The sequence below is a fragment of the Geotrypetes seraphini genome, chromosome 1 (assembly GCF_902459505.1).
Source record: "Geotrypetes seraphini chromosome 1, aGeoSer1.1, whole genome shotgun sequence".
In the NCBI taxonomy this organism is placed as follows: domain Eukaryota; kingdom Metazoa; phylum Chordata; class Amphibia; order Gymnophiona; family Dermophiidae; genus Geotrypetes; species Geotrypetes seraphini.
Window position 1 is genome coordinate 255,129,112 of NC_047084.1, and position 25,300 is coordinate 255,154,411.

General features: G+C 43.5%; 1 protein-coding gene across 1 annotated transcript in view; it reads left to right on the forward strand.

Annotated features, from left to right (window-relative positions):
- The first annotated feature begins 12,299 nt into the window (after nucleotides 1–12,299).
- WFS1 (wolframin ER transmembrane glycoprotein) overlaps nucleotides 12,300–25,300 on the forward strand; it is a 111,075-nt gene continuing 98,074 nt past the window's right edge. Inside the window, exon 1 of the mRNA XM_033949687.1 lies at nucleotides 12,300–12,458. The gene's annotated coding sequence lies outside the window, so the exon portion shown is untranslated. The remainder of the gene's footprint in view (nucleotides 12,459–25,300) is intronic.

Here is a 25,300-nt window from a genome sequence, read left to right on the forward strand (position 1 = left end):
GAACATCCAAACAGTGTCACTGAATAGTCTTACAGACTGCCTCAGTATTATCTGGATTTCACTTAGGTGGAGCATGGGCATTCCTCCTAACTGCACATTTTGTCAGCAATAGCTACTATCTGGACAGCTATATAGATAAGGTTAGGACAGCAAAAAGACTAGCAGCTAGAGCTAGCAGTAGTCACTGCTGCATATATCATATTTATTCCTGCTTGCTTTCCAAATAGTGGTAGTGAATATATGGAATAAATTTAAATAATGTGGCCAGCATTTAAGAAGACATTGACTGCAGTGTTTCAATAATGACCTGTTTAATTCTAACTATAAGGGTAGGAGCAGGCTTCTTATAGATAAGTTTAAAATAGTTTAAACTCTGAAGGCAATGGCAGAGCTGCCAAGGGGGTCAGCCTCCTAAGAGAGAGTGCCCCGTTCCGCCCTTCCTACCTTCACCCAGTCCCGCCCATAACTCCATCCAACTCCGCCCATAACTCTTTCCAGCTCCTTCTGCAACTCCACTCAGCCCCACTCACAGCAGCACCAGTCACAACTTCTTCTAGCGGCTGCAGGAGTGGCCTTCCTAAGGAGTCATTGAAGGAGAGCCTGCTCAGCATGAGATCCTGGCTCCTCAGCAGAAGTGTGGGAGATGACCTGCAAAAGTGAGACTTGGCTGGTCTGCAATGACATAGCCAAAGGTAGACCTGGATAGTCAGAGGCCCACTCACTTTGAACTCAGGATGTGATGTACTTGTTAGGAATCCTCAAGCCCCACTAACTGAAGACTCCCGGAATCTCTTCCTGGTGAATAATTAAAGGATTTAAAAGATACTATGGGGGGAAGGGTAATGGGAGAATGGAGTTAAAAGGGGTCTCATCTCCATTCTTCCAATCCCCTCAGTACCATTTAAATCTTTCAGTTATTCACTAGCAGTGGGCAGGGACCCAACCCATTGTTCATGCAGGAAGTTGCATCAGAGGAAAGGCTCAGGGACGGCACGAGCAACAGGCATTAGTGCTGCCCGATTCACGATTCGAATCGATTCACCAATTCACTTCAGGTGAATCGATTCAAATCGATTTGGTTTAGCAAAAAAATCGAACTCACCGATTCAAGACCCATTCACAGCGTTCATGCTTTTCCTCTGCCGCTGCCACTCGCCAGAGTTGTCCCCATCTAAAGTAACTTCTGGTTTTGTAAGACCGAAAGTTACATCAGAAGGACTTGGGAGTGCTGAGTGGACGTCGTGCTGGCTCTCTCCTTTGCACTGCGAAAACATTCCTCCTCTCCTCCACGCAATTCCCAGTATAAGTTTGAGAATCAGGCAGGGGGGCTGGGGAAGCTGAGAATCAGGCAGGGAGGCTGGGGAAGCTGAGAATTGGGCTGGGGAAGCTAAGAATCGGCAGGGGGGCTGGGGAAGCTGAGAATCGGGCAGGGAGGCTGGGGAAGCTTTGAATCGGGCTGGGGAAGCTGAGAATCGGGCTGGGGAAGCTAAGAAGGGCATGGGGGCTGGGGAAGCTGAGAATTGGGCAGGGAGGCTGGGGAAGCTGAGAATCGAGCAGGGGGGCTGGGGAAAATTAGAATCGGGCTGGGGAAGCTGAGAATTGGGTAGGGAGGCTGGGGAACCTGAGAATCGGGCGGGGGGCTGGTGAAGCTGAGAATCGGGCTGCCAGATTCACGATTTGAATCGCTATACCATGACAAAAAATCAGCCTCCCGTTTCGTTGACTGACCCTCCCCCCTCGCCCCTAAAGCAGGAGCAGCAGCGCTGCCTCTTGCTGGCCTGCCACTCCTGCTTTAGAGGGCAAGTGGGGAGGGTCAGTCAGGAAGTGGCTTCCCCGCTGGTGTCCGGTTTCTCCGCATCAATTTACCTAATTTCAGCAGCCTGCCCTGCAGAAGATCGCTGGCTCTAGCGATCTTTGCAAGCTGCCATACGTCGTCCGAGTTGTCTTCTCTTTGCCGTGGTCCTGCCCCTTCTCTGATGCCAGAGGAAGGGCAGGACCGCAGCAGAGAGAAGACAACTCAGACGACGTATGGCAGCTTGCAAAGATCGCTAGAACCAGCGATCTTCTGCAGGGCAGGCTGCTGAAATTAGGTAAATTGAATACGCAGGCCTTCAGGGGGGTGCAGATGTTCAGGGGAGGGGGCCCTGGTGTAGAAGTACACAGAGGGAGGGAGGGAAAGGGGGTTCAAAGAGACGTGTATATGCCGGACTTTGGGGGGAAGAAATAAGGGGTCTAAAAACAGAGGAGAGGGAGAGAGATGGTGGACAATGGGATTTAGGGATGAAAGTTACAGAAAGGGAGAGATGCTGGATGAAAGGGTAGTTGAGAAAAGGTGGATCTGTAGATGGAGATTAAAAAAAGGAAAGATGCCAGACCTCCAGGGGAGGAAAGGGAAACGGAAGGGGAGGACAGAGATGGCAGATTGATGGTTAGCATGGAGAAAGAAGAAAGAAGGAGACCCTGTCAAGCAAAATATCAGAAGACAACCAGAGCCTGGGACCAACAAGATTTGAACAATGGCCAGACAACAAAAGGTAGAAAAAATAATTTTATTTTCTGTTTTGTGATTACAATATGTCAGATCTGAAACGTGTATCCTGCCAGAGCTTTTGTTAGACCACAAACGTGAGCTAGGATTTAACAGAGAGATGAAAAGTCTTTTTTGTTTGTTTATATTGTTTACACCACAGCGCCAGTGTGGTTAGGAGAAACCAAAGGTTATGAAGAAGCTATAAAATAAACCCACCAGGATGTTTGAAAAAAACACCCAATTGGGCAGGAAAATCGAATCGAATCGAAAAATCGATTCAATAGCTGAATCGAATCGAATTGAAATTTTTTTTCCTGAATCAGGCAGCACTAGCAGGCATGAATAAGGTGACCATATGTCCCGTTTTGAACAGGACTGTCCCGTTTTTAGATCCCCTGTCTCGTTTCCTCACGCACAGCTTCGGGATGCCGAAATGTCCCGTTTTCAGGGATAGCATCCCGAAGATGTGCGGGGGGACAACGGGCCAGGCGATCACTTGCCCTCCCTCCCTGCTGCGCCAAAGCTAGCCTTGCCTGCCTCCCTCTCTCCAGCGCCGAAGCCTGACCCCCCCTGGCCCGGCCCCCATTGTGTTACCAGGACCACCCCGGATGCCAGCCCTAGGGGGTTGCACAGCCAGAAGGCCGGGTCTGGAACCTCCGCGCTGCTGTAATTAGCACCTGCGCGGCTGCCGTACTTTTTCCGAAGGAGAGTCGCCAGCCATGCTGAAGTGCAGGAAGATCACGCGATGACTGTTGTCTGCCGCCTCTACTCCGGAAGACGTAAGTGACGTCAGAGGGGGTGGACGGGCAGCTGCAGTCATTGCGGGACCTTGCCGTAACTCCCTGCGTCTGCCAGCCCACCCCCCTCTTCTGAAGCAGAGGCAACAGAAGCAGTCATCGCGGGACCTTGCTGGTTTGGAGGGAGAGAGGAGTAAACTGGCTGGAGCATAGGAAACAGAGTGGGGGTAAATGGACAATAGTCAGACTGGAAGAACGTCACCAGTGGGGTGCCGCAGGGCTCGGTGCTTGGACCCATGCTCTTCAACATCTTTATAAATGATCTGGACATTGGTACGACGAGTGAGTGATTAAATTTGCGGATGATACGAAGTTATTCAGAGTAGTGAAAACATAGGTGGATTGCAAAGATCTGCAACGTGATCTTCAGTAGATTAGCCAGCCTGCCGCCAAAGGCACTTCTTCCCTTCTTTGATAGATGCATACCGTCCCTGCTCAGTAGCCCTTGGAAAATTATCCCATGGTCCAGGAAGCCAAAATAATCTCAACACCACTATCCACATAGCCACACATTCATCTCCAGGATGAGTGCTTCTCTGACCTGGCCCTTACCCTCGACAGGGAGGATGGACGAGAATACCACCTACGGACCTGCCTGCTTCACCTTCTCTCCCAGAGCCGGAAAGTCACTTTTGATACATTCGCAGGGGTACCTGGCAGTATCATTAATGACAACGAGGACGAGCAGCATCGAATAATAGTCATCAGGCTTGACGAGTCTTGGCAATCTCTCCATAACATCTTGGGTTATGGCACCAGACAGACAACATACCTCCTGGGACATCATGTCTGGTCTGCAAATGGATGCTTCTGTACCCCTCAGAAGGGAATCGCCAACCACCACTACCTTATGTCTCCTAGTGGTCATGGATCCAGCAATTTTGGGGATTTTAAGCCTTGGTCCTTCCTCTCCTTGGAATGCTCTAATCTCCTCCACTTCCAGGGCAGTATACCGGTTCTTCAGTTAAAGAGCGGGTGGAGTTACAGTACCAATTTTGCAGGGTTCTGTAACTTGAGTCCAGCTGGCTTCCCTCGGCACAGCCTCTTCTTCTCTACTGCTGGAAATCTTTGATCCCTCATGAACTAGAAGGATGCTAGGGTGCATAGGAAGAGATATGGCCAGTACGGAAAAAGGAGGTATTGACACCCCTGTATAAGACTCTGGTGAGACCTCATTTAGAATACTGTGTACAATTCTGGAGGCCACACCTAAGATATAAAAAGGATGGAGTCGGTCCAGAGGAAGGCTACTAAAATGGTGTATGGTCTTCGTCATAAGGCGTATGGGGACAGACTTAAAGATCTCAATCTGTATACTTAAGAACATAAGAATTGCTGCTGCTGCTGGGTCAGACCAGTGGTCCATCGTGTCCAGCAGTCCGCTCCCATGGCGACCCCTAGGTCAAAGACTAGTGCCCTAACTGAGACCAGCCCTACCTGCGTATGTTCCGGTTCAGCAGGAACTTGTCTAACTGTCTTGAATCCCTGGAGGGTGTTTTACTTTGGAGGAAATGCGGGAGAGGGGAGATATGATAAAGACGTTTAAATACCTACGTGATGTAAATGCGCATGAGTCGAGTCTCTTTCATTTGAAAGGAAGCTCTGGAATGAGAGGGCATAGGATGAAGTTAAGGATGAAGTTAAGAGGTAATAGGCTCTGAAGTAATCTAAGGAAATACTTTTTCACAGAATGGGTGGTAGATGCATGGGACAGTCTCCCAGTAGAGGTGGTGGAGACAGAGACTGTGTCTGATTTCAAGAAAGCCTGGGATAGTCATGTGGGATCTCTTAGAGAGAGGAAGAGATAATGGTTACTGTGGATAGGTAGACTGGATGGGCCATATGACTTTTATCTGTCATCATGTTTCTATACATTTGCATATACACCTCCACGGAATGCAAATCTCTCTCATGCATATGCATGATCTGCACATAAATTGTCCATAAACCAAATAGAGCAAACCACTGAATCAAAACAAAGAAATATTTATGGCCACATTTCACTTTCCAAGAACCTGGGGCTATATTATTAGGGTCTCTCAGAGCATTTTCTCCTAATAGTGAATAATATATCCAAATCAACAGCAGCAGTGTGTCATCAGACAAGCAGCAACAATATCTCTATTAAACAGCGCTCCTTCTTCTTTATCTTGTTGAAAACCTGACTAGTTAGCAGTGTTCTCCCAAGAAAATTTTTCCAGCCGGGTGGCATGAAAAAGTAGCCAGGTGGGGCGGGACAGGGAAATTTGGTGGTGGGGAAAATTAAGGGCTCCTTTTACTAAGCTGCAATAGCGTTTTTAGCATGTGCAGAATTGCTCAATGTTGGCGTTAGCGTCTAGCATGGGCGGCAATTCTGCGCGAGCTAAGCACGCGGTAAAACCACTATCGCAGCTTAGTAAAAGGAGCCCTAAATGTGTACTATTTGTATTAGTTAATTATTATTAGTTATTTTCCAATGCTCAATATGACTGCCTTTCTTAAGGTTTGACACTTGTTCCATAATATTTATATTAAATTTAAGAAGTATCCAATTCTAGAAGTGAATAATTAGATATTTGCCCTCTTTCAAATGGTATAGAGCAGCGTCTCTCAAACTTTTTTAACTCCAGCACACTAAATGCAACAAATGTTTTTCATGGCTGGAAAAAATTTCTGGGGAGAACACTGTTGCCGTTAGTTTTCAAGGTCCAATTATGTCAAAGAATGATGCTTATCTGGGCAGTTGTATAATAAAAAGAATGGTTTAAGATAACATGAGAAGTGAAATTGTCATGAATCAGAGGGATACATATCCTGTAAGTCCTAAAAGCAGGCTTGTGGATTAGATATAAACTATGAAGGCAGTGGTGTACCTAGCATATGTGACACGCGAGGCCCATCATTTTTTGACACCCCCCATCTGTATGAAAAACATGATTTTTAGTAACAATCCACACATCACACAAGAGTGTACCTAGGAAAAGGCAGCATTTTACATATTGCAGTGAGCAGTACATCAATACACCCATTGTAAAACTAAACAAGCCAGACTAGTACAGATCAATCCTACAAAGTCAATCCTAACTGAAAACCATGTCTTTTGAACACACAGAACACAGAAAACACCTTCACCTAGTATGGAATATGTAATCACAAACTAACCCCTCTCCCTTTTACAAAACTGTAATGTGGTTTTTAGCCATGGTGGTAACAGTTCAGACTCTCATAGAATTCTGAGCAATTACTACCATGGCCGGTGCTAAAAAACGCTCTACAGTTTTGTAAAAGGGGGGATAAAATAGAAAAACATAGACAAAGGTTAAATTGAACCACCAGGAAGCTGGACTCTGCATACAATGTAACACCACAGAAACAGCGATGCATCTCCCCTAAAGCAAAAAAATAAATAAATATAATTTTTTTCTACATTGTCTTCTCTGGTTTCTGCTTTCCTCATAGTCTTGTCACTCTCTTCTTTTCATCCACTGTCTACCCTCTCTCTTCCCCTTCTATATGGCATCTTCTCTCCTTGTATTCCCTTTCCATCTCTCCCTTCACCCCTATTATTCTGGCATCCATCTTCTTCCCTTCCCTCCTTCAATGGTCTGGCATCTCTCTCCTCTTCTTCCCTTCCCTCTCCCACAACCCCATGGTCTGGCATTTCACTCTCTCCTCTCCCTTCCCCCCCACTTCCATCAGCATCTGCCCCCTTTCTTTCCCTCCAACCCAATTCCATCCAGTATCCTTCCCCCTTATGTCTCTCTCTCCTTTCCCTGCACACCAATTCCATCAGCATCTGCCCCCTTTCTCTCCCTCCACCACCCTTCCATACCACCCTGACCTCCTTTTTCTCCCTCCACCACCCTTCTATGCTCCTCTCTCCCTCCAAACCAGCAAGGTCCCATGATGACTGCTTCTGCTGCCTCTGCCTCTGGAAGATGTAAGTGACGTTGGAGGGGGTGGGCCGGCAGACGCAGGGAGTTGCCGCAAGGTTCCACAATGACTGCAGCTGCCGGTCCACCCCTTCCGATGTCAATTATGTCTTCCGGATACAGAGGTGGCAAATGCAGTCATCGCGGGACCTTCCTGTACTTCAGTGCGGCTGCTGACTCTGCTTCAGAATAAGTACGGCAGCCGTGCTGAGGTGCAGGTGCCATTTAGAGCAGCTTGGAAGGTTATGGATCCAACCGTCTGTGTACCCCCCCTAGGGCTGGCACCCGGGGCGGTCTGCCACTGTATGAGGGGACAAAAAATAATTAAAAGAATGGATAATTTGACCGATTTAGACATGTCATACAATTATAACCACAAAAATATGTCATAAAATGTAATTCTAAACTCAAAAGACTCCAGACAAAAAGCAGACTATAGAAAGGAAACCAGAAAAGACCAAACCCATAGTACTAAGATCCAAATGCTAAAATCTGACATGTCCATTACAAAGAGACATGTGGATCACCGCTAATTATAACGAGTGAGTCTTTAAAATATGAGACGGTAACGGATAGCCAGACCTGGTGGACGGAAGTGATAAATAAATTAGACAAAATAAGTGACTGGCTTCACGCAAATAGACTTTCTCTTAACCTCGATAAATCATGTGGTCTACTTTTTCCAACCAAAAATAACGAAACAATAATAGGAAAGATTTTCATCAATTCCTTCCCCCTAAAAATAGAAACAAAAATAAAATTACTGGGAGTAATTATAGATAAAGACCTTACTTTTCACGACCAAATCAGCTCAGTGGTAAAAACTTGTTTTTACAAGCTTCGTCTCATACGCTCTCTTACTTCCATTCTTGACACGGATGCAGTCACAACCTTGGTTCACTCTTTAGTTATCTCCCATCTTGACTATTGCAATTCCCTTTACAATGAATTCTCCAAAAAGAACTCCGATGTTTACAGTTAATCCAATATATCACAAAACCTGGGAGATATTATTTATATAGCTACAGTGAACTATGACGGGTTTAGCACCCGAGTTAGCTTACAGAGGTTCTTCAGGACATTAAAATTGCGAGCTTATTTTCAAGATCAAGTAATTCAGCAACCAGATTCAAGTTTGCCAGTGGGTTTAAAATATCATTCGACATGGATACCACTAGGAGTGCCCGACGCGTCAGTAACAGCATTTGAGAGACTAGTCTTGAAGGATTTACAGGCAATGGAGTCCAAATCCATCAAAATAAGATCTAATTTATCTAACTCTCAACGCCATATCATTCAAGATCTTCAAAGTGACTGCTCAATTATCATCAGTCGAGCTGACAAGGGAGGGGGTATTGTAATACAAGACTATGTTAAGTATCAAAGGGAAGCCTATCAACAATTGACAGATTTGAATTACTATACCCCCTTAGATCAAGATCCCACTCTTGCTATAAAGAATAAAATAGATGACATATTACATGTTGCTAAAACTACAGGGGTAATATCTCAAAAAGAATTTTGATTTCTTAATATTAATAAACCTAGAAGTCCTGAGATATATTTTATACCCAAAGTGCATAAAGACCCTATAAACCCACCTGGTCGCCCTATAGTTACCGGTAAAGGGTCTGTTCTGGAACCAATATCCAAATATATAGATGGATATTTAAAGCAGTTTGTTCCTTTGGCCCCCTCCAATGTGAAAGATACGACGCATGTCTTACAAATTATTGAAAGACTGTTTAATAGATCTATCCCTTCTAATGCCATATTAGTTACGGCGGATGTAGTAGCTTTATACACCAATGTACCCCAAGCGGCCGCAGCGTCCATAGTGCAGACTTATACTTCCCAACTCAATATAACACAAGATAAACAAAGGATGGTAAACCAATTGGCAGACATAGTTCTTTTTAATAATTATTTCAAATTTGAGGATAAAGTTTATGTTCAAACGAAGGGAGTAGCTATGGGCGCTGCGGTCGCACCTACCCTGGCATGTCTTTACATGGCCAGATTCGAGAGAACATTCGTGTATAGATCTAAGTATTTTAAATATGTTTTGATTTGGAAGCGTTTTATCGACGATGTTCTCTTTGTGTGGACTGGTGATGTAGAACAGTTACATCTATTTTTACAAGAAATTAATACTTATGATTCAAATATTAAATTTACATACTCTTTTAGTAGTGAGAGTATTTCTTATTTAGATATCACACTGATTAAACATCAGGATCGTATCATCACCAGTCTACACAGAAAGACAACAGATAGGAACACGTTACTCCAATATCAAAGCTTTCACCCGCGATTGCTGAGAAACAGTATTCCAACGGGTCAATTCTTAAGAATAAGACGTATCTGTTCACAGGAGGAGGATTTTACAAGGCAAGCTAATATCATATACCATAAATTTAGGGGTTATCCTAAAAAAATTGTTAAAAAGGCTTGGAAACGAGCCAGGAGTTGTCATCGACCCTGGCTCCTCCTTCCAGAGGCACCTGATCAAGAGTCACAAATAGCTTGCATTTTACCTTATAATTTAATGAGCAATAAGATCAAAAATATAATATTAAAACATTGGTCAGTGTTACAAGTTTACCCTGAGTTGAAAGACAATCCCAAATTTGCTTTTAGAAGATCTAGTAATGTGGGGGAACAATTTAAATATCGTAAATATAACAACAATGAGTATAAGCATTTACCATCGCATCGTAAATGTGGTCACTGTTGTAACTGCAAATATGTAATGGAGCAAGGCAGTGGCGTACCTAGGGTATGTGGCACCCGGGGCCCATCATTTTTTGACACCCCCCCATGTAAAAAAATATTTTTTGTAATGACCATGAAACGGAATAAATGGTCAGAATAGAAACAGGCAGTGAAATTTTCTTATATTCCAAACATAACATAACATAAATTATGTCTGAATTGTCATGACATCAGAAGTACATATGGAGTAGTTGCAGGTGATGCTTGGGACAGTTCTGATTGTGTTAGTTCGGTTTTATATGTTTTTTGAATAGAAGGGTTTTTATTTCTTTTTGAAGGTTTTGCAGTCTGTGGTCGATGTCAATTGGTTGTAGAGTTGGGGGTCGAGTGTTGCAGCTCGAATGGCTAGGAGGTTGTCAAACAGTTTTTTTCTTTTGATGTTTTTGGTTGGAGGGTGTGTGAATGGTGCGTGAGTTCTCCTATGTCTGTTTGAAGTGGATTGAATTATTTAGCTGAAGAAATTAGTTACCCCCTCATCCCACACACATTAATTCTCTTCCATTTTTGTTCCCATTATAAAAAACACTGATAAGTTCCCAGAAAAAAAATACATTAAAATAAGAAGTGAAAACAAAGGCCCCTACAGATGAGAACATAACATAAGAATAGCCTAACTGGGTCAGACCAATGGTCCATCATGCCCAGTAGCCCATTCTCATGGTAGCCAATCCAGGACACTAATACCTGGTCAAAACCCAAAGAGTAGCAACATTCCATGCTACCGATCCAGGGCAAGCAGACACTTCCCCCATGTCTTAATAACAGATTATGGACTTTTCCTCCAGGAATTTGTCCAAATCTTTCTTAAAACCAGCTACACTATCTGCTTTTACCATAACTTCTGGCCACTTCATTTTTAAGTTTAGATCTTTCATTTCAAACAGAGACCTTGCTAGATGTCAAATACAGCACAAGGTAACTTCACATGGACTTAGCTGTGCAGGAAATGTGAATCTCCTCATACACCCACCATATAGTGCAAAAATGTGCAAAGGTCTGTTTTTTTCTTTCGATCACTACATAGCCTAATGCCACACAAGCAGCGCTGTTACAAACATATTCTGTAGGTCAATGCTAAGGATAACAAAGTTTCCTTCCTTGGACTAGAAGGAGATACTGATAAACCACTGGAAGAGATCCCAAAACAACACCCAAAGACCCACTCAGTGTGTGAACCAGTTGAGTGGAGTGGACTAACTGGGGGGTGGAAATGGGCCCGGAGTTTGCTCAGCAGAATTTCCCAGACCACCTCTTCCTCTCAACACATTGACACGCTGCCACCACCACCACTAAGAACACCTCACTGGGTAGGCCAGCTATGCTATAAACTTTATAAAACACATTATTATATTTTCTTATAAAGCACATATTTTAACTGAACTCGCTGACATCCTCAGCCTTTCCATTCACAAAAATAGAAGGAAGAAAAGTTCCCATTTCCTGCTGTCTCATGTCCCCGGCCTAAACAATATTTTTTTTCTACAGACCCTTCAAAAGTCTGACCAAATCCTCGTTTCACTTGCATTATAAAGTACTGAGGATGCCATCTCTCCCCAATCCCAGGTCCTAAAGTCTAAGACAGTAGCGCAAACTAATGCTGCCAGATTCAGGAAAAAAATTTTTGATTCGATTCATCCTATTGAATTGGTTTTTCAATTCGATTTTCCTGCCCAGTTGGGTGATTTTTTTCAAAACTCCTGGTGGGTTTTATAGCTTTTTCACCCCTTTGGCTTCTCCTAATCACACTGGCACTGTGGTGTAAATAAAATAAAGAAACAAAAAGGCCTTTTCCTCTCTTTGTTAAATCCTAGCTCACGTTTGCAGTCCAACACCAGCTCTGGCAGGATACACATTTCAAATCTGACATATTATAATCACAAAACAGAAAATAAAATTAATTTTTCTACCTTTTGTTGTCTGGTTATATTTCAAATCTTGTTGGTCCAAGGCTCTGGTTTTCTTCTGATAACTTACTTGCCAGGGTCTCCTTCTTTCTTCGTGCTGTGACCAGCCAGGTATTCTCCCTGCTCAGGTCCCAGGTAGGACAAAGGAAAAAGCTGAAAGAAAGAAATCCCGGGAAGGAATCTGGAAGGGACAGGGACTTCCTGAGAATGATAATAATTCTGTCCACCGGGGGAGCCCAAGAGGTCCTTGGAACACTGCCAGGACTGACTCAGCTGGGCGTTGCCCCAAGGTATTTAAACCTGTAACTGAGAATAGGAAAGGGAGCCAACTAGGGAGGAGATTTAAGCCCTTTCTCCCTAGAGAGTCTCGGGAGCCAAACAGGTGCAACAAGCCTATTCCAATGGAGCTGGTTGAGGCTGGTCAGGCGGAGGAGCCACAGTTGCCAGAAGATCAGTCCATGGAAGTTGAGGAAAGCCTGGCAACATATGACCCTGAGTTTGTGGAAACTATGCAGGTAGATTTGGCTACCACCCACAAACAGTGAGTGAAGTTTGTTTGTTTTGGACTGTTTGAGGAATTATTTTTGATTACAAGCTAGAGAGTGATTTTTGATGGGGAGAGGTTTTGTATACACCCTGGGAAGGAATTGGCAAGTCAAGTTAAATACTTCATTTTGCAAAACCTATCACTCTCCTGACCTGGCAGTGAGGGGAACTGGCCAGAGGCTTGTGTGGACTTTGGACACCAGTGTGTAGTGAGTACCATGAACTGTATTATGTTTGTATTTTAACACTGTCTGCGTGGGAGCAGACAGGGCTGCGACTGAGGGGAATTAAGCTCTCTGCCACAGCTGAAGTTGAAGCACTGCTGAGAGCAAGATAAAGACTTTATTTTTGTACTGTTATTTGCTTTCCCTGTTTGCTACTTTTTGTGTTGCTTTCCTTAAGAACATTCTGACAAGTTTGGGCTATTATTCTTATAAGTCTACTCACCTTGAGACAATAAGGAAATAAACCTAATAGTACTTTTCTATGGAAGCTGTAGTGACTTTTGTTGATTGATTTTCTTTTCCTTTTTTGTATTCCTGAGTGGAGTTCGGTCCTGCAGGGTGGCTCCAGTCCGGGCCGCACGTCTGGGTGTTATTTTTGGTGGCTTATCACTGAGAGTACTATTGGAGCCCTGACCTGGGCTACAGTGGGCCACAGTGCTAACCATCCATCTGCCAACTCTGTCCTCCCTTTCCATTTCCCTTCCCTCCCCAGGAAGACTGGTATCTTTCCTTTTTTTCATCTCCCTCCACAGATCCACCTTTTCTTAACTACCCTTTCATCCGGCATCTCTCCCTCCTTCCCCACCACCCCAGAGTCCATCATCTCTCCCTTTCTTTTCCCAATTACCCTCCTATCCAGTATCTCTATCCCTCCTCCACACCATCCCTTGTGTCCAATTTCTCTACTTTTCTGTTCCTTCCCTCCCTAAATCCCATGGTCCATCATCTCTCTCCCTCTCCTCTATTTTCAGACCCATTATTTCTTCCTCCCCCCCAAAGTTTGGCATATGCACGTCTCTTTGAACACCCCCTTCCCTCCGTGTAGTTCTAAACCAGGGTCCCCCCTTAAAGGTCTGCCTGTCCCATCCCCTTGAAGGCCTGTCCCATCCCCTTGAAGGCCTGTCCCATCCCCTTGAAGGCCTGTCCCATCCCCTTGAAGGCCTGTCCCATCCCCTTGAAGGCCTGTCCCATCCCCTTGAAGGCCTGTCCCATCCCCTTGAAGGCCTGTCCCATCCCCTTGAAGGCCTGTCCCATCCCCTTGAAGGCCTGTCCCCCCCCCCCTTGAAGGCCTGCACCCTCTTGAAGGCCTGCACCCTCTTGAAGGCCTGTCCCCCCCTTGTAGGCCTGCCTGCCTGTCCCCCTCCCTTGAAGGCCTGTCCCCCTCCCTTGAAGGCCTGTCCCCCTCCCTTGAAGGCCTGTCCCCCTCCCTTGAAGGCCTGTCCCCCCCCTGAAGGCCTGTCCCCCCCCCCTGAAGGCCTGTCCCCCCCCCCCTGAAGGCCTGTCCCCCCCCCCTGAAGGCCTGTCCCCCCCCCCCTGAAGGCCTGTCCCCCCCCCCCTGAAGGCCTGTCCCCCCCCCTGAAGGCCTGTCCCCCCCCCCTGAAGGCCTGTCCCCCCCCCTTGAAGGCCTGTCCCCCCCCTTGAAGGCCTGACCCCCCCTTGTAGGCCTGCACCCCCCAAAGGCCTGTCCCCCCCCCCTTGAAGGCCTGTCCCCCCCCCTTGAAGGCCTGTCCCCCCCCCCTTGAAGGCCTGTCCGTCCCCCTTGAAGGCCTGTCCGTCCCCCTTGAAGGCCTGTCCGTCCCCCTTGAAGGTCTGCACACACCCCCCTTGAAGGCCTGTCCCCCCCCTTGAAGGCCTGCCTCCCCCCTTGAAGGCCTGCCTGCCTGTCACCCCCTCCCCCTTGAAAGCCTGCCTGCCTGCCCGCCCGCCCCACCCCGAAGGACCGCTCGCCCCCCTGGCCTCTCCGCACCACCTTTGAAGCAGCACTACCTATGCCCCGGCCTTGCCGTTCAGTCCCCCCCCCACCACCCCCGAAGGACCGCTCGCCCCACTGACCTTCCTGCACCACCTATGGAGCAGCCGTAGCAGGATCGCGACGTCAGCTATCCCTGCGCTGCTTAGGCGCTGCTTCCTGCGCCGCGGTCCCGCCCCTCCTCTGACGTCAGAAGAGGGGCGGGACCGTGGCGCAGGAAGCAGCGCCCAAGCAGCTCAGGGATTGCTGACATCGCGATCCTGCTGCGGGCTGCTTCACAGGTGGTACAGGAAGGTCAGTGGGGCGAGCGGTCCTTCGGGGGTGGGGGGGACTGAACGGCAAGGCCGGGAGCACCCCCTCAGGGCTGGCACCCGGAGCGGACCACCCCTCCCGCCCCCCCCCCCCCTTGGTACGCCACTGGAGCAAGGTCAGATTGCAGTTCCTCATACCAACGGTAAACAATTTAAGCTTTCATCAGGTACTGATGCGAGTCGTCAGGTGTGATATATTGTATCAGATGTCCGTGTGACAAATTATATATTGGTCAGACGAGTAGGATGATTAAGACTCATCACGGAGCACCTTAGTAATATACGTTGTGCTCGGGTTACCGCCCCCTTGGTGGCCCATTGGTTACAGGAATCCCACACTGTAGACTCATTACGATATACAGTTTTAATACATATAAGAAACTATCAGGGAGACTTAGGTAAATTATTACATTTAAAGGAACATCGTTTCATATTTAACTGGAAAACATTTACAGCTACAAGGTTGAATATGGAAGTAGAATGGACAGCTTTGTAATAGTTTTGGTTCCGGTTCAGAGGGATTCCTTCTGGTTAGGGTAATTAGATATGATATTTAAAGCCTAGGTTTGAGTAGAGTGAGACGCCGGTTTTGTTCGTTCGCCCCAAATGTGTGAAAGCCGACTAACAGGTATGAAAGTAGATTTATGTGATGTAGAATTTATGAAATTCAATGATTTGAGTATTAGTAAGAAATTATTGGTATATCATTAGAGTAGATAATCTGTGTTTTAAGATTTGATAATAATTTAGTCAATTTATTGTTTTTATGCTCCTAGTACCCTTCCTGACGAAGACATTCTCAAAACTCGAGTTGGAGGGTAGAAGAAACCCAAAGGAGTCAAGTTTACAGCACTATAACACTTTAGCACATTTGCACATATTCACTAATTTTACAGTGGTTCTGATGGAAATCCAACCTGTAGATGAGTTCGTTTATATTATTGGATAGAAGGTTGGTAAAAGGGCCAAGAAGATTATGACTGTTGCATGTTGGATTAACCACTGTTGGATTAACCACTGTTGCATGTTATCTCAAAATATGATTGATTTCATGGACTGAGCACTTTACTAATATATAAAAGAAAAGTTTTTTGAATTATATTTTTAATGAAGAAATATTAATAAAGCTGAGATTTTAAAATAGTGTTGTTACAGTTAATCCAAAACACGGCAATAAAACTTATATACAAGTTAGGGAAATATGATCATGTCACCCCTCTCCTGAAAGAAGCGCACTGGCTGCCCATCACATACCGCGTTACATACAAAACCATCATGTTGACATTCAAAATCAAACTCTCCCATCAACCTTCCTTCCTCGATAAGCTCCTCATTCCATTGCGTCCTACAAAGACGCTTAGATCAGCAGACCAGAACTTACTCTCCATTCCTTCTATAAAGGATTTTTTCTATACCAGGAAATCAAATTTTTCATTAGTAGCCCCAACTCAATGGAATGTCTTACCATCTCAACTCTGCCATGAAAAACTAATTGATAAATTTAAGATTAACTTAAAAACTTTCCTATTTCAAGATGCTTTCAACCACTCTTGAATTACCTCTTTCTCACTCAACCAACCGCTTTTAAGAAGCGATCCCATCCCTCATGTTTTACTCCTCGCCCTCCATTTCCTTTCTACTCCCTTTTTTTTCCCCCTCTCCTTTCTAATAATGTAACTTTACCCCTCCACTTCCTCTTAATCATCACTCTCAAGTTTGTCCCGTCTATGTCCTTAATGTACACTCCCTTTCTCCCTCACAAAACTTTAGTTTTATAAGCATAACCTTTTATCCCTATTTTAACATTTTATTGTAAACCGGCTAGATACCCGTTGATGGTCGGTATATTAAAAATTAATAAAACTTGAAACAAATACTGGAGCCAAAACCAGAGCACCGTGATGAAACTTGAATAGAAATATGGATACCTATATATACTTTTGAGTAAAATTGCGATGCAAACATGTCATAGAAAAGAATAAATAATGTGTAAACTAAAAACCAAGAACAACATATTGTAACACTGAACTCAAAATTAATGAAATAACATGCTAAAAGAATTTAACCCCCTCCATGACCTTTCTTTCTTTCTCTCTTCATGCCCCTTTCTTTTTTTCTCTTCTTTCCTTCTGTCTCCCTGCCTGCCCTCTTTCTTTCTTTCTCCTTGCCCTCCCCAAGCCACTGCCAATGCTGCTGCCATCGGGGAACAGGCCCCCAAACCGCCGTCATCAGATAACAGGCCCCAAAGCTGCCGCCGCCACCCCAAGCTCTCTCTGCTTCGGGCCGACCAGCATTCCTCTCCCCGATGTCAATTCTGCCGTTGGAGAGGAAGGCTGATTGTCCCATGATCACGATCGACTAGGTGAAATACTGCCTGGTCCTGCTTCGCGGAAACTGAAAGTAGGCAGGACCCGGCAGCAAGAAGAGCAAATGGTAAGCTTCACTGACCTGTCTCCCGCCTTAGCCCATAGCGAACGCATGCTTCGGGGCTCTAACATGTGCGTGCCGGCTTCCCTTCTCTTCCGCCCCCCCCCCCCCCAGACATAACTTCCGGTTTCGGAGGTAAGAGAAGGGAAACCAGCATGCACATGTTAGAGCCCCGGAGCATAAGTTCACTACGGGCTAAGGCTGAAATCTCCAAGCCGGCTTTTTTTTTTTTTTTTTTTTAAATGTTGAGCAGCAGCGGCAGCAGCAGCATGTAGCTGGGCGGTCATCTAAATTACCCGGGCGGATCGCCCGGCTAAAAGGCCCTAGGGAGAACACTGGGTTAGGTATGTCCCTAGGATTGTGTTAAGAATCACTGGGTAAAGGTTAGGATTACCAGACATCCGGGAAAGCCCGGACATGTCCTCTTTTTAGAGGAGTGTCCGGGCTTCCAGATGGACTTTCCAAAACCTGGCAGTTTGTTTGGGTTTTGGAAAGCTTCGACAAGCTCCGGCCACATCTGGAGAGCCTCTGAGGCTAGCATGCGCAGATTAAGTCACATACATCTGTGCATGCTCCAGGCCCTCCAGACACGGCCAGATCTCATCAGGGAAGAGAGTAGGCTTTGTTGGGGGAAGGCTGGGGGCAGAATGGGGTGAGGCTTGATGCGGAACTGAGCATGGCTGGGGCAGAACGGGATGGGGGTCATGTGTCTGGGGTTTTCCAGACTATGGTAACCCTAACAAGGTTCATACAATTTTGTACATAGAGACACATAAGCAATGCGCACTATCCCTTTTGTTTAAATATGTTGTATGTGAGGCTTTCTGACTTTAGCAGAATTGCACTGTATCACTTTATCATGAGTCTTGTTCTATTGTTAACAAACCCTAATAACTTATTGATTTATCCATTTACAGGCCAGATGTACTAAGCATTCCCCCCATAGGCATTAAGGACTTGATTCATTAAAGCTGTTCTCCCATTAAGTGACTATGATGGATCAAGCCCAAAATGCAGGGGAAAAAACCCCCAAAACCGTGCAGCTGGATCGTAATTCTTGCCAAACAGTACCATCTAGTGTGTATAGGAGAAACTACACATTGTGAGTCACTAAGCTTTAGTAAATTCTATTTATTTAATATGTTTTACTATCCCGTTCTCCCCAAAGAGCTCAGAATGGTTTACAGGTTAACATACATAATTTACAGTTAACAGGTTACAATTTGCCATATACAGTACAAGTTTGTTTTTTTATATAAGTTTTTATCCTAACTCGACACATACTAGGGGGGGGGAAATCTAATACCAATATATACAGTAAACAGTTTACAGGTTACAATTTGCCATCGTTACAGTGCAACTATGGATCTTCTGTCTGTCCCAAAATGGCAACTCATGTTCTTATATACTGGATGGGGAAGGAAAAATGTTGGACATGAGGGAAGAGGTAATGAAAGACTGGGGCTGAGGAAATAAAGAGATGTGGGAATGGATGGGCTGGGGTTAGGGAAAGGAATGGAATGCTGTAGTTAGATGCCATAAAAAGAAGGTAACTGAGGCATGATCAGTATGAAAGGGGGGCAAAATCTGGACAGACTAAAGAAGTAGAAAATTAAACAAGAAAACTAAAAGGAAGAGATCAGTGGCTACTCCAGGGCCATCACTGCATGGGAGAAAGTGTTTTAGTGTCAAGTGGGTGGCCCAAGTCTCCAGGGAATGGATGGGCCACAGTGCCCACCATGGAGACCATTTGCCCTAAACTACCTTGCCCATGCAATGTGCTCCCTAGCCCACGGAATTGGCATCCATTGTAAGCACTACCCAGAAGTGAGAGAGGGTCCAGCAGAACCCCCAAAGGCTAGATGCACTAAATTGTTCTATCAGACCAACACTTGCCTTCTGCAAGGATCTCATGTACACCCTGGTACAGGGAACCACCTCTGGATGCTGCCATAGACTCCAGAAGCTGCAGGTAATCCCATGCTTTGGGGGTCTGCTTTGCACAGAAATTCATGTTCTGGATCTACTTATCATTTCTATAGCAAGGCATATGCAGCGCTATACACCAAAACATAGAAGAGACAGTCCCTGCTTTAAAAGCTTACAATCTGAAGCTTGCAAATCCTTCCAGGAGGAAGGCTATGCTCTTTCTTGTATTGAAGTACACTCCCAGGTACTTACCAGTACTCAAAATTAGATGGTGGGGATGTTGAAATATTTTTTATGAAATTGTGTAGTAATAGTGCAATACATAATATTGGGCTGGATTTCTATTAATTTACACAGTGGTACTTCAATTAAAGTGTATGTTAAGCACCAGTTTCTGTATGGTACTGAATATATGGCTAATGTAGTCATGATACAAACACTAGCCATTTGGTTTAGAAATACTCTTTGGAAGGCCAAAAATTGTCTACTATAACACATTATATAAGGGAATAACATTAAAGGAACTACGCAGGTTACAAATAATACAAAACACTGCAATAAAAATAATTACCAAAAAGAAAAACATTTGATCATGTTACTCCCCTTTTAAAGAAAGCTCATTGATTACCTATAAATCACAGAATCACTTATAAATTAGCAGTGCTGACACATAAAACATTAATGAACAAAGCTTCTGAATTCTTAGAAAGACTCCTGATTCCAAATGTTCCTATTAGATCCCTAAGATCTGAGGAGAAATCTCTCCTTTCAGTCCCTTCCGTAAGCTTCATTTACACACAGAGGGACATGATTTTCTCCGTTATATATCAGGGAAGAAAAGTTGCTTAATAAGTTTACAGGTATTTTAAAAAGCTGGCTCTTCAAGGATGCTTTCAGTTGATTTTCTCAAACTCTATAGAACTCAAATATTCCTCAGTGAGCTAATATCCCTCTAAAAGAAAATTAATTGGGTAACAATTCCCTATCCCTAAAGTTCTAACCCTATATGTTCTCTTTTCTCCTGAACATTGTAGTTCAACCTGTTTCCCTCCTGTTTCGTGTATTTTTATACTTTGTTTGTTTTTTTACTAAAACCCTGTTTTTATATTTGTAAATCACATTGGATCACGATATTGCGAACAAATCAAATTTTAAATAAACTTGAAACATGTTATTCAGAAAGTAACATAGTAACATAGTAGATGACGGCAGATAAAGACCCGAATGGTCCATCCAGTCTGCCCAACCTGATTCAATTTAAAATTTTTTATTTTATTTTATTTTTTAAAATTTTTCTTCTTAGCTATTTCTGGGCAAGAATCCAAAGCTTTACCCGGTACTGTGCTTGGGTTCCAACTGCCAAAATCTCTGTTAAGACTTACTCCAGCCCATCTTCACCCTCCCAGCCATTGAAGCCCTCCCCTGCCCATCCTTCACCAAACAGCCATATACTGACACAGACCGTGCAATTCTGTCTGAATATTGCCACTATCTGGATAATTTGTCAGTCTGTCCTTCTTGTTTGGGTGTCATATTTTTGGCCCAACATTACCTGTATTTGCTTGGAAAATACATGGATAGCAAAGTTAGATGTTTACTAGTTGCCAATGAACCTATAACTTGCTTTGAATAGTGGTCTATGAGTTTACTGATGCAAGGGCAGGTAAAGTGGCTTACTCCAGAGGTATCAGTAGCATAGTGGGAATTTTAACCCTGACTTCTGTGGTGCTTCACCTATTGTTGTATCCACTAAAATAGGCCTCCACATACCATGCAAGAGAGATAAAAGAAAAGCTTTTTTAAAGCTTTGGGATGCTCATTTTCCAAAGACTATGACCACAAGATGGCAGTAGAGCCTTTAAAATAAGAATAAATGTGTGTTTTATTTATAGCTCACACCTTTGTCAGTGGGAGCTCTAAGTGAGTTACATTCAGGTATGCTGGGTATTTCCATGTTTGAGGGTTAACAATATAAGTCCCCGCTTTTATCAAGCTGTGTTATGGTTATTTTTATCACAGGCCGCAGCAGTAAAAACTCAGACACTCATAGAATTCCTATGAGTGTCAGAGCTTTTACTGCTGTGGCCTGCGATAAAAAACGCTAATGCAGCTTGATAAAAGGGGGCCTAAGTTTGTAACTAAGGCAATGTAGGATTAAGTGATTTACCCAAGATTGCAAGGAAAAGCAGCAGGATTTGAACCACACCTCCCTGCTTGTCAGCCCAATACTCTAACCACTAGGCTACTCCTCTACTTTGACATGTTCTGATATGGATCCAAGTACCCATTATATGTGCACATATCTTTCTCTCATCAATCCATAGATCAAAGAGTTGTTAGCAACTCATAATAGAGATTTTCAGTACTCTTGACTACTGTAATATTTATTATGCAGGTCTTTAAAAAATTCTTTATAGATTGTGAATGATCCAAAATACGGCCATAAGATTAATTTTTAACCAGGAAAAGTCAGACCATGTTACCTGCTTTTATGATAGGCTACACTGACTGCCAGTTGAGGCCAGGGTCATTTTTAAATTTGGATTGTTGTTCTATAAGGTGCTATTTGGTCTTACAACAAATTATCTTGTGGATCATTTTGCATTGGTCTTTTCAAAATGCTCTCAACGATTCCTGACATTTTTTGCCTTTCCTTCTATTAAGGATAGTCGATACAAAAAAATACTTTGATGGGCTATTTTCATTTCAGGCAGCAGTCAGAGATAAAGAGTTTAGTCGGTTGATAGCCAGTGCAGTATCTTATCCACATTTTTGAAAACTCTTGAAAACGTACTTATTCGATAAATTCTTATAGGAGATTTGAATTTGACAATTTATAAAAATTTGTATTTCCTGAGTTTGTTTTAGCTTCTTTGAGTTGTAAACCACATAGAACTGAAAGGTAATGCAGAATACGTGTGCTATGTTATGTTATCAGTAGTACACTGCAATTCTAACCGTTTGACTCTCATTCCCATCAATGAAAGGAATAAAATACAAAAAAGCTCACTATAATTCCTAGAACTATCAGATTGCAAGAGTATGGAACACACTCCCTGCAGAGATCCATATCGCCATGATGTATTCCAAATTCTGCAAACACCTGAAAATTTGGTTCTTCAAAACCCAATATGAAGGTCAAACTACGACCCAAATCTCCCACCAAGGCCTATCCGATACAATAGCAAGTTGATCATAACCCTGCTCTCACAAACAATGCTATGTGCAAACAGCTATTCATTAAAAATATTACTTGTAACCCCATTTTTCAGAAAGGCTATAGTAAAAAAATGTAAAAATGATTGTACCAGATATTGTACATATATAAATTATATGTAATGTGCAAATTAACTGTAACCAGCCTAAAGCTCTGATCTGTGAGGATTTGGCAAGATATAAGACTACATATAACATAACATGTGTATTTACAACCTTGCCCAGATGGTCACACCGTTTGTCTAAGACAGATCTACCATATCTCTGTCTCTGATTTTCCATGTAAGTTTGTTAATTTTACCTTGAATGACTAGACAGCCTCCTTCCAGTTTACACTTTTTAGGGCTTTGGATCAGATTGCCCCTTTTGAAGAACTGAGATGCATAAACACTGATTCATATAAACCCTGGTACCATAGTGGCCTCTGTCTACTTAACGCCAAGTTCAGAAAGCAGAATGAAATTGGAGGAGGGCTAAAACCCTTCTAAATTTTTCTATAATTCAAAGAAAAATGCAGGGACTATCAATTTCCACTTGTGAAGAACGAAGGCTCATCCTATTCAAATCAATTAAACAACTGTCCTATGCTTTGACAGCTCCCCTCCTCCCCCCCCCCCCCCGAATTAATTCCTACAGTCCTTCAGCAAAGTTATTGTCCAATTATTTTAGCAATAAGATCTCCAAATTTTGCTGCTCTTTGCCTCCTGCTCACGTTTGCTGCTTCCTAGGGGATACTCCCACAGGATAGCATATTATCTGAACCAATATCATATGGTGATCTAATTGGAAATTCCTCCTGGTCAGCTTTTCAGTTACAAACCATGCATTCACTTCCTAGAGCTCTTTCTATGGTAAGGACCACTAGCTGTTCCTTTGATCCTTTCCCATTATCTTGGCTAAAATACTTTCAATATGACCTTTGTTCTTATATGTTAATGATAATAAATAATAGTTTGTTTTTTGGTCAATTTCCCACTCTCTGAAAATCTGCCTTTGTAAGACCAAACATAAAAATTGCCATACTAGAACAGACAGAAGGTCCATCAAGCCCATCATCTTGTTACCAACAATGGCCAACCCAGGTGTGATACATGTTCATCATCCAGCTAAGTCACCAGGATACACTCCAATCACTTCTAGTATCTTTAATTATCTCTAGCTCACTCTAGTCTCTGTCTAAGGCTTACTGAGAATTTGGCCAACAACCTGTATTCATCCCCTCAAAGATCACCTACATGAACCAGAACTCTAAGAAAATATTCAGAGATCAGTCTTAAATAAAAGGACCAAAAAAAGTCATAGTAACATAGTAGATGACAGCAGATAAAGACCTGAATGGTCCATCCAGTCTGCCCAACCTGATTCAATTTAAATTTTTTCTTCCTAGCTATTTCTAAACTAAACTAAAGCTTAACTTTGTATACCAAGTCATCATTCTGTGAAGGCTTGACTCAGTTTACAGCAATTAAATAAAGAGGGAATGATTTACAAATGATAAATAGAAGATAATAGCAAAATTTCAAAATAATTTTCAAAATGTTTGGCAAATAGAGATTTTAAAGATTTATGGAAAATTGAAATGAACTAGAACTCCTTAAAAAAAGTGGAGATCATTCCAGAGTTGAGAGAATTTAAAGACTAAAGATTGACTGAAGATCTTGACTCCTTTAATCCCTTTTTTAGAAGGAAGGGAAAGATTAAATTGTTGGATACCTCTTGCAAAGGAGAATCGGTAAACATTCTAAAATAAAGGAATAAGAGGATTAAAGATACCATGTAGAATTTTAAAGAAATACAAGCGCATTTAAATTGAATTCTAGAATAAACCGGGAGCCAATGAAGACTCTGAAGCAAAGGGGTCACATGGTCAAATTTACACTTTCCAAAGATGAAGACAAATTTGTGTAATGCCGAGGTAGATAGCGTTACAGTAATCAAGATGAGATAATATAATTGATTGAACTAAAATAGAAAAATGACGGTGATGAAAAAGATGTCTAACCTTTCTCAGCATTCGCAAACTAAAGAAGCATTTCTTGACCAAGGAATTTATTTGGTCCTTAAAGGAAAGTGAGGAATAAAAAAGGACTCCCAATATCTTAGCAGAGAATTCAATTGGTAAGGAGAACCCAAATACCAGAGCTACAGTAGGAGGAAGACAGTCCAATCTTGGACCTAACCACAAAAGCTTAGTTTTAGTTGTATTAAGCTTCATCCGGACAGATAAAGCCCAAGCTTGAAGTTTGGAAATGCAAAGATTTACTTTAAAAACTAGAGTGGTAATATCCAGACTTATTTCAATCAATATAAAGATATCATCCACATAAGTAAATAACATTTTCCAAGCTGACAGCTTAAAGGTGTTCAATGTAGTCATATAGAGATTGAATAAAATTAGAGAGAACGGAAAACCTTGAGGAACCCCCACAGGCATGCTGCCAGGGCAACAATCCAAAGCTTTACCTAGTATGGTGGTTAGGTGCCAAGTCAAAGGTCCTTCCTCAAGAGCCCTTTTTCCTCAGGGTGAGGGGATTTCCAGTAAACAAAAAATTGAGTCTCTTGGTTTTCCTTATCAGATCCCAAGGTTCACTACAGCATTTATCAATTGCCCAGGTCCCAACCCCATCTACCCCCAAGGCCTTTCAAACAGCAGTTTTCTCCATCCAGAACATATATGCAAATTAGTATGCAAAGTAGGTCCTCTTCATGCAGGAGTAGATATCACTCAAACAATTATAGGTCTTGGAGAATTAGATCATGTCAGTATTGTGGGATGGGATGCGCCTACAATTTCCCATGTAGCTTCCCTAACTGGCTATTTCCACCTGCTGGCAGAGCGCTGGACCCGCCACCCAGTGGCGTACCAAGGGGGGGGCGGTGCGCCCCGGGTGCCAGCCCTAAGGGGGTGCTCCTGGCCTTGCCGTTCAGTCCCCCCCACCCCCGAAGGACCGCTCGCCCCACTGACCTTCCTGCACCACCT